Source organism: Trachymyrmex septentrionalis, unplaced genomic scaffold (genome assembly GCF_001594115.1).
Source record: "Trachymyrmex septentrionalis isolate Tsep2-gDNA-1 unplaced genomic scaffold, Tsep1.0 scaffold202, whole genome shotgun sequence".
Taxonomy (NCBI): domain Eukaryota; kingdom Metazoa; phylum Arthropoda; class Insecta; order Hymenoptera; family Formicidae; genus Trachymyrmex; species Trachymyrmex septentrionalis.
Genome location: NW_017305203.1, coordinates 383,565 through 394,818, shown reverse-complemented (window position 1 = coordinate 394,818; position 11,254 = coordinate 383,565). Strand labels below are relative to the sequence as shown.

The 11,254-nt window shown below is 29.9% G+C and overlaps 1 pseudogene; it reads right to left on the bottom strand.

Moving 5' to 3' along the window:
• Nucleotides 1-3,876: 3,876 nt before the first annotated feature.
• Nucleotides 3,877-9,483, bottom strand: LOC108747910 (annotated as a pseudogene).
• Nucleotides 9,484-11,254: the final 1,771 nt, after the last annotated feature.

Below are 11,254 nucleotides of genomic sequence, written 5' to 3'. Positions count from 1 at the left end.
AAACTAAAAATTAGCATGAAAACTTTCCAAATATTTTTGAGTATTTCTGAAAAATATTCTAATTATATCGTATAAAAATTGAGAAAAATTTTCATCAGGGAAAATATGACATAGCATTTTTAATTGGCTATAGCGGCTAATTTTTGGTTGTGTTAGCCTATTCATAATGCCAATATATGATTTCGACAGGCTATCAAAAATTGTCTACTGAAACTATTAATTAAATTATTAATTAAAAATACTATATCATATTTAGCCAATCTTTTCTTTCGGTGTATATGCAGTTATGTTAAGATTAAAAGACGGAAAGTCTTTATCTGTCATTTGTGATTTTATAACTGTAAAAAGAGAAAAAAGAAGAAAATTGTAGATTGTCGTATCTATCACGTGTAAAATAATTTTATCGTGCATTACTAGGTTAGGATTTTCTACTAGACTATGCTGACACAGCGTAATTTCAGCAAACAAGCGCGTTTTTATTATTATTATTATCTATATATATTATTTTGTCATTATGTTGTTTTGTTATATTATTTGTATTTTGTATAATCGCCAAGTTTCATTTTCAAATTGAGCGATTCAGTATTATTACAATATATATAGTTAATAACCGCAAAAATTATCATTTGGAGTATATTCCAGCATAAAATCATAGAAAGAGAGAGAGATAACGATAAAAAAAAGTTCATATAATGTTGCGAGTTCCAATCGAAAACAGTAACTGTAAAGAGGTAATAATCGGCCAATTGTTCTTGACTACTTGACAGTCAGTTGTACCATACAATTTGTTAATGACAAGAGACCCTCGAGATGAAGTATCCACGGCTTACCGACAAGTGCTACCGAACGAAGCCCGCTACGAGTGCACTTGATAAAGTAACATCGTTTCCCTCACTATCTGTATTTATTTATGCAGTGGTTCGCACAGATAAGCCAATTTTCGTAACGTAATATTAATAACTGTAATTATTGCGGCAGAGACACCATCTCGCGTAAAAAAAATCGCGTTAGGCGTTATCATAAAAATCAATGACATTAGATGATGAAAACTACTTGTGGGAAAATTATTTAATGCGATCCACGATGATGCAATTTAATCGCAGGACGTCGAATATCGTCGTCGTGTAATTTTTTCGTTAAATTACCAGAAGGCCACGTGACACTGTTTATCTATCTCCATCCAGCACATCTATAACATATGGATCTAATCTCCGCTTATCGCGGTTAAAGCGATAAGAGCAAATTGTTGCGTCGCGAAAATGGACGCGCTCGCGGTATCTCCAATAATTTTATAAAAAGGTGGGATAAAGAAATTGCGAGCGTCGTAATCGTAGTATGTAAAAGATTGATATAATTTTGAGCAACAGAAAAATTTATGACTTGAAAGATAAGGGGGTTGTAACGAGCGATTAATCATTTTGCCTGCTATTGATTTAGATTATTTTTATCATCGATTGTGTATTGACGATGCGTATTGTGAGTCTTAGTTGATATAATAATGCAGTAATCGTTAAATAATTTGCAAAAAGTATATTTATACGGTTAAATAATTTATTATCGTAAGATCAACAGTGTCTACATTTAATAATATTATAAAATAATCTCTTAAATATACATTCATAAAAAGGAAGATAATAACTATATTACTCATTACAATATCATAAGTATAGATTATAAAACCTATACATCGCACCGCCGATCTTTGTACATTTTGATGATCGGAATTAAAATAATCAAAATTACAGATACAAACAAATAATAAGCATCTGTAATAATACTTATTTCATGATCATCATTGACCGAGAAATGCGATCGTTTCAAAAAAGAATATGTACTGAAAGAAAAAATGGCTGCAATTTAGATGGTAAAATATAGCATAGCATTGTTAATTGGCTGCTGCAGCCAATTAAAAATGCTATGCCATATTCAGCCAATCTTTTCTTTCAGTATGTACATTAGATATTTTTATTATACTGTTAAAAGAATGACACACATAATTATAACTTAAATAAAATGCTAAATTGAAAAAGTTAGACGACAGTGCTTTAACTAGTGTATGAAACTATGACATTTTTGTTTCGCTTTGAGAAATAGATTTAGAAAGTGTTGACTTACGAAGCGTTTTGTATACGTCTATCTCAACGTAGTCTTTTTTAAGTATAAAGAAAAAGTAAAAAATTTGCATTATAAAAATATGCGCGTCGATAAAAATGAATTTATGCTGATTTCTTATTAGAACATTTATTTGATAAGTAAGCGAATGTATCTAAAAAGAGAATCAATTCAACGGTGTTTTGGAGATAACATGCAAAACTTTATATATTTTCGCACGTGCTACGTTTTGCACTATCGCATTGAATAAAAATAACATTCAATTTATGATCGCAATTACGTAATTGTCAAGAAAAACAAGATGTTTTGTCTAAATACACTGAAAGAAATAATTGGATGGTTCAGCAATTTAGATGATAAAATATAACATAGCATTTTTGATTGGCAAGGTCAATATGATTTCGATAGGCTAACGCAACTGAAAATTGATTGTTGTAATCTATCAAAAATGATATGCCATATTTTACCATCTAAATTATCAGGCACCAGCCAATTTTTTTCTTTCAGTGTATGATAATGCTTCCGTACTTTAAACGTATTGCTATGAGATTTAGATGCAGTTACATCTACTTGTCTACAAAGTTTCCGTAATTTTGTAAAGCTTATCACTCAACTAGATTTAAAAAAAATCAACCAGATTCAAGCTTATCACTCAATCAGATTAAAAAAAAACTCAAAATACATATACATTTCGGAGATACGAATAAAAATCAATTGTTCAATTAATTTTCCGCTATTTAAGTGTGATTTCAAGTAACATGCGGATTTAAAGTGATCTAGGATTAGTAAACATTATTTTTTCCTCTCACATCGTGTAGACTAATTATTATAGAGAATGATTGAGCTTGAGTGAATGTGACGGTCTATTTTGAATCAGTTATACTTTGGACAATTACAGTTCAGATGAAATTTTCCAGAGAAACGCAAACGTCTCTAAATGACGAAATATCTACAAGCATCTTAATTCGTTAAATAATTTTGAAGAGTAATAATTGACAAGCAACTGCGATGATTCGAAGATCTATACAAACCCGACTTCTATTCAGATAAACATTTTGATTATCTGATATCTCTTTGTTATATCTTGACGATGAACAGTTATCTATTATTCGAAATCATGTTTAATCTTCAACAATTGCGTAACTGTCAATGACGTTTGATACGACGCGATATTGTGTATCGTAGTGATTTTTTCTCTATCTTCTCTTTTTTGGTTTGCTTTTGTTAATCGACTATTTTTTTTTGCGACGATTCATGTGTTTGACTTTTACTCTCATGTTTGTACTGTGCTTCTCCACTACTGCATCTTTGTTAGTCTGCCTGAATTTCGAGTCTGTTAAAACAAACATATCGATTCTTTGAAGTAAGTAGATTTTGAAATGAGTAGATTTATAATTAATCCTGGATATACACATTGAGGTCCCAAAAACTCCAATGCAATTTACTAAATCGAGATTTTTTTCGTCTTTCTGAACGTTTCTTCTCATTTAAACCTATATATCTCAAAGCTCCTTAATTCTATCGACTTTTATATATTATGGACTTGTTTCTTAATCAATTTTCCATTGATTGAAAAAAAAATTAATTGAAATATGTTTATTTCTATGGAAATTGCGGTAACAAATATAGATGGGGTTCCAGAGACCCGGGTATGTAGAAAAAAAATGTGTATAGAGGATTAATAAATTTATAATAAATTTGATAATACAGTTGTGAACCAACTTATACAAAGTAATTAGAATGTTATACCTGAAATCATTGATGCTGATAATCGTGCTTCGCCATTCATAAACTCTTTTATCTTTAATGTTCCTCTTCTTTAATTTCTGGATACATATTCTATAAATAATCAATTTAAACATAATTAATAATTTGAATATAACTTTATTTATTTAATATATTGCGATTATATGCGATATTCGTCGCTACGATGATAATTTTTCTTCGATTTACTACAAAGCTCATTGATGCCATTACATATAAAATAGCTTTTATTAAATAATATATCAAATATTACGCGTATCACTTTAGCAAAGTGTTATGTTTAATGATAACTGGATTATTTCAAATAGATTCAATTTTGTATAGGAATATTATAAAATAAAAGAAAAAATTTTGTTTATTGATTTTTATTTATGGATATATATCATATTTTACTTGTTCAACATGATGAAATACCTTTTAATATCACAAAAAGAATCTAAAATATATTAAATGAACGTATTGAAATTGATAAATTCGATTTGTGTCCAATTAAGTGGATAACAAAATCGTGAGATTTAATTCTAATGGATTACTTTTTCTAGAAATACCTTAAATAATTACCAATATTTTAAACGATTAAACAATACAATATAAGGAGTATAATTGTTTGCTAATCCTTCATGAAAGGATTAGCAACAATTATAAATAATTAGAAAGTCTAGTTGTATTAAAACGTGCATTAAAAATTATTGCGAAATGTTTCCAAAAATGTAATTATAATGTTTCTGTTAGTGCTAATGATATACTCGTATGCACATGTTATCCAAAGTTCTAAGTATCAAATTGGTTGTGCAATTATAATCAAATCATTTTATTTGTAGTTATTTAAATTTCTTTAAGTAATTTGCGGAAAACAGTTGATTAGATAAACACAATAAATACAAATAATATTTTTTCACATGAGCATTTCGTATGGTGCCGGAAAGTAGTATTACTTTCAAAAATCGTATTTACAAACCGTATTAATATTTACAAAATCGTATTAACTTTCAATACAAACGATTTAAGCTTTGTTGTACTTTACGATCCTTACTGTTGAGGAAACAAATAGAATAATTTAAATATAATAATAATAATAAATAACTACACCATTTTTTTAAATGATCACTCTTAGTATGTCGAAAATTAATATCACATATAATCACATTAAATATAAAACAGTATTATTTATCGCGTATAATATATATAAAACACACGTGTATCGTATAAATATAAGGGTGATTATCTGTGGCTATCGAGTTGAAACTTCATCCGAATCTCGATTGTTTTTTTGCCAAGCCACGTAACAATGTTTACCAAAATGCTCGCGGCTCGAGTTGCAGCTCGATAATCTAGACGCATCCTAATAATATATGTAAAACAAGCAGCCTCATAGATTGTAGATGTTTATTCCATATTTTACGATATTCCATATTTAATCATCAATAATAATCACCCATATATATTAATTATTAAGTAACAATCCATCGATGCAACATACTCATTATATGTGTTTAAATGAAGGAATAGCTCATTAAATATTACTTGAAAGCAATGTAAAAAAAGTGAATTCATATGCAGTAAAGGCACAAGCGCATGTAGGAATAACATAAAGTAGTGAAAAATCAGTTCTAGAGCTAAGCGAGAGATCGTAGCCACAGGAGATGCAGACGCGTGAGGAATCACTTACGTTTGGCGCTCGACACCGATGGGTCCTTCGATGTGTCATCCGAATCAAAGCTAACTGGCGAATAGAAGGTCGGATCGCCTTCTTAATCTGACGTACAACACTCTAACGAATCGATATGCTGCAAAGTCGCGAAGTGCTCTTCTACCTTATCACTCGGCTCTCCTTGGCCGACGATCTCTACGTTGAATAAGCTCGTTGAACATTTACACATTATAAAGAATTCCATTCCTAAAGTGTTATCAACGTTCTTTCGATTCCGTTTCGCTCATATCGCGCGAAAAATTATGTAGAGCGAATTTCGTACACACAGATATAAAATTTTTCTGTTTGCATTTTGTTCTGTTTGACGGAATAGCTAAAAAATACAATACGGCAGAATTTATTAAAGAAATGCAAAGATATTACGCGTCTACTTCGCTTGTATATGCGCTTTCTCTCGTAACTTCTCTTAGAACGTAATCCCGAGTAAACACGAGGCAGTCATGCATCGAGGGACTGACTTCTTTTATTCCTCATCCTTCAATCACAAAGACAATCCAAAAGAATGTTATTCGAAGGCGTTTACCTGTTCGCAAGTCGACTCGACGAGTTCCTCGTTAGAAGCAAACATGAAAGTTCGTTCGGCATTCAAAAACTGTTCGAGGATCATCTTTTCTTTATTGACCGCTTTTGCGTCTTTAAAGATGTCGCAAATATCAGTCGGGAATATGTCACTATCCTCATCGTCATCATTGAAACTGTCCATATCGCTTATCGATTCGTTTATCTAAAAAGACGATAGCAAAAACGTAGCTAGATAAATCTTTCTTATTGTGCAGCATATATATGTGTAACATTAAAAATATAAATAAAACAAGCAACGTATATTGTCAAAGTTGCGGGCTATTTATTGAAAAAGAGTCAAGTCATCGAGCTTTTTTTGAATCTATAAATTGAACGTGAAACCGTTTGTATTATGGATTTGACAATATCAATATAGTTCAGAATGATAAAATGAATATTAAACAAAAATATAGAATTTACCTCTAACTCTTCATCGTCCTCACTATTTTCCAAAGCGAGTTGATTAATCTTCTCAGTCAGACTTTCCTCTCTTTCTTTTTTTTCCTTCTCGTCCTGTTTCTCTTCTGCCGATTCGCTCATTGAATGTTTTGATGCTGTCGTAGAATCGATTGATTCTGCTACTGACTTTTCTTCCGGCTTTTCTTCCGGGTTTTCTTCCGACTTTTCTTCCGGGTTTTCTTCCGACTTTTCTTCCGGGTTTTCTTCCGGCTTTTCTTCCGACTTTTCTTCCGGTTTTACTTCCGACTTTTCTTCCAATTTTTCTTTGGATGTCGTTACCTTAAAAGAATTTTTTATTTTATCGAATATTTTATTATATATTTCAATATAACAAGAATAATTCTTAAAATAATAAAGTAATCACGAATACATTTGATTTTACATTTACGATAATAGCTGCTTTCCATTTACACATAAGTACTCGTAAAACTGAGTCTAAAATGAGTATTTCATACTCAGATTAATGACGTCATTACTTGCTTATTTTGGTAAAAAAAGTTATCACATGACAACACGGGTTCATAATTTTACTTTTAAATTACTAAAGCACACGGTCTTGATTATAAGTAGAGCAGATTATAAGTAAAAATTCAATTGTATCTCATTTATCAGAGTGCAAAAAGAATGCTCATTCAACAATTATGACATAACAAGTGAGAATTATGTAAATGGAAAGCAACTAATCTCAGAATCCGTCAAAAGATATCAATCTTTAGAATAAATAGTTCGAAATTCTAAATTTTTTGGAGAAAAATCTCACTCCAAAAGAATGAAAATACTGCTACTATTGAAAAAGAGTGAAAATATTTGCACTCTTGAATAGGAGTGGCAAATTTTCATTATTCTGGAATGAAATTTACTCCGAAAGAAAAGAATTCTCACTTCTTTTTTGGAGTGAATCTCATCCAAAGTGTAAAATCTCATTAAAAAAAAAAAAGAGTGAAAATTTGCCATTCTTATTCAAGAAAGCAATGTTTTCATTCTTTTTTAATAGTGGCACAGTATTTTAACTCTTTTGGAGTGAGATAATTTCACTCCAAGAAATTCAGAGAAATTTATAAAAAATATGTCAGTAAAAAAACACTTGAATGAAATACTCGAATGGATGGATCATAACATCTTCAAGTAATTGTACAATTGGATACATGTGATTTACGTTTGCACAGGATAAGATACCATTTTATTTATTGGATCGAAATCGAGGTTGCTATTAATATAAATTTTAGGCGGTAGTGACGGAGGTTTGGATATATTTAGGCAGGATAAGCTCGACAAAGTCAGACAAATAGACCTGATCAGGGCCTTCTTCATTGAACCTCGTTCATTGACGATCTTTTGTCCTATACCCATCATCAAAACTATTATCGTGTTAATTTTATTATCTTTATTGTTGCATTCGCTACTGGCAAAAAATGCACATCTTACCTTATACCTTTCTTTCTTGTCATTTTTCATTGCATCATGCAGATACCTACGACGTTTTTGCACGAATTTTATCTGAAAAAGTGTTTAATAAATAATAATAAATTGAATAATAAAGAAAAAATAATTGACCGCGAATGAAATAAAACAAAAAATAAAATAACTTTTTATGAAAATATTTATTTTATAACGGAAAAATCAATGTGTTGTAAAATTTGGACTTATAAGTGTTTAATTTTAGTATTAAAATGTTTTACTCTTATCTTAATTTTTTTAACACTTAAAAGATGTTTGAGTTATTAAACTTTTTTAATAAATAAAACACTATGTGTTTGGATTTAAAACATTTTAAACGTTTAAAATTGAAATATTTTATTATAATATTAAAATTTGTTTTGCAAAGATGTTTTAAACCATAAACATTTTAAATACTTTTAGTGTTTGTTGATTACTTCCTTTTGAAATTAACAGTTTTTATTAACCCTTACCAAACAAGGTCGGGTCACTAATGATCAAGTGATTCTTGTTCCTACAAGTTTCTTTGAATCTTTCAATAAATTATACTACATTTTATTTTTCAAAATAAAGTTTTAATATTTATTTTAGGAAGTTAAATTATTTATTTTGAAAGTATGTTGGTGAATTTTAGAAATTTTTTGAACTATTTTGAAACAGACGGATTCTAGTGATCCATATGTTTGGATGGATAAAGCATCAAATTTTACTTTGTATTGTAAAGATTAAGCAATATGAATATTAAAACTGTGAAGATAGCATACCATTTCACTTGATGTGATTTTAGGATAATTGAACAAGAAAGCACCTATATTAACTATCACTCTGATTAAACGTAATATCATTAAGCACGGCAAGAATAAGAGCCATGGCAATGGTCTCACGAGTTCCGTTGTTCCCGATTCTTTCTCATCTGAAATATAGATCCAATTCAGTCGTTGAGAAAAGTACATATTTTTCATCATTTATCGTTAAAATGACGAAAAAATATAATTGATTCGTAAATCGCACCTTCGCTATTCTGTTCGGGCAGACTCCATTCTATACACTTCTCCACGAGTGACAGAAAATAATCCGTATGTTTTAGTATTGTCTGACTTATTAATTTGCTTTGTAACATGATTGCAACAATCTCAATTCTATCGAAAAACAATCCTCTTGTGGCGTCTCGTCGACTGTCTATAAACGATACGAGTGAACAATAATTTACTCGATCAATCGGACGTTTATCCGGATATATTTCTTAACAAATATAATTTTAATATGCTTACTTTGATGAACTTGCCGTATCGGAAGTAAATCAATGTCTAGAAAGACTTCTTCCTTTCTTCTTATTACTGGTTCTGTAACCTGACTGGTTGGTACTGGATCGCTGGATAATCTTCGAAATCGAATAAATCGTAAAATCTTGGAATGCAATGCATTGGCCACCTCGAACCTCGAAGATGTAACAAAAGAATGATCAGGACAATGCACTCAAAATAGAAATGGGGATTTGACGAAGCGCCTCTACAGATACTGAGTCAAGTACGACCCTTCCACGTCGCACAGATGAACGAAGGGACTGTAGGTGCGTTCGAGAAGATGCTATTTATATCATTCTATCTTTGTTTTACATTGTTACTAATAAACAGTGATGATAGAATGACAGAAGCTAATAGCTTCTTCCCGAATGCACCATATAAGTGTGTAATACAATTGCACAGTCGAAGCCGGCAATGCTTAGAAAGACATTTAAAATCGCATAAACGGTTTGTTCACTTTAGGATTGTTATAGACAAGCGACTTTGTAGTTTGTTTTGAAATTCACGACACTTTTCTCCTTAACTCTGTATGAACGGGTCGATGCTTTCCGATTATGGGGCTACAAAGTCGCACGTCTGTAGGAACCCTTAATTATTAATTTGATTCCAAGGCGAAAGTAAGATTACGACAACGTCGGATTTCTTTAAAAAAGAAATATCAGAAATTACAATTGTTGGAGCATATAACAAAAAATAGGATAATATGCGAAAATAAGTCGATCATTATTCAAGAAAAGGTTTTTTTTCTATTATAAATAAATTTTTCTTTTATGAGGCGGAAAACATAAAAGTATATTTATTCAGAGATTGTCGATAACAGATTGATGTAACTTTTAATATTATAGATCGTTTATTTTTATCATCTAAGCAAATATTGAATAAAGATATATATACAAAATGTAAATGCTTACTCGAATAATGCTTATGTATATACGGAGATCAATCTGTTGACGATAGTTCGCGATCAGAAATGCATGAATAAAAATTTCTTCCGTTAAATCTTAATAATTTAAGTTAAGCCCTAATGACTCATGCAAAATAGACAATGAAGAAAGCGATAATAATAAATTATAATATATATAATAAATTATAATATTATCGGGAAGGCATAATCTTAGTTTATCAGAGTGGAACGCCGAAAGAAATAACGACTTATTTTCATGGCAAAACACAATATATGTATATAATCACAAACGATTTTAGTGTCTCACTGAAATATATCTAAAAGTTTTACGGATTTTATTACACGGCATTAATCTACGCGTGCAATTTCTGTTGAAGCAGTTACATTCGCTTAAACATATATTTTGTATACAATTTGTATAAGATATCCAGAAATTCTTGTAATCTCCAAGAAATTATAAAATATAGTTATAAGATTATGTTACAAGATTATAACAAAATCAATTTTTTATTTTCAAATATATTGAAAAGAAAATAAACTTAAAAATAATTAAGTTGAAATTTAAATTACTTTATATAATGTTTCCAACTTTAAGATATAGCTTAATAATATAGACGCAGATAGATATTTTTATTTATCTGCATCGATTTATTTACAGAAATGCGATAAAATTTTTTGCAAACTTATAGACGAAGATAATCTTTGCTAAGTATTCATGATAGAATTTAATTTAATTCAATTTTTACTGAGATTGAGCACATCTACAATTTTAAAAATCCCATCAGAAAAGTGCTGCACGACACATGATATATAAATAAATTACTAAGTTTTATCAAAGAAAATGTTCCCGCATACAAAATTTTGTGATTTATCAGATAATGACAATTTAATGTTTTCCTCTCGCATGTCAAATCAATGTTAAATGGACTGATCGCGATATATTAATAGATTATTATATAATAATTTGTCACGAAAAATGGTAAAAGCATTTAGGAAATTATG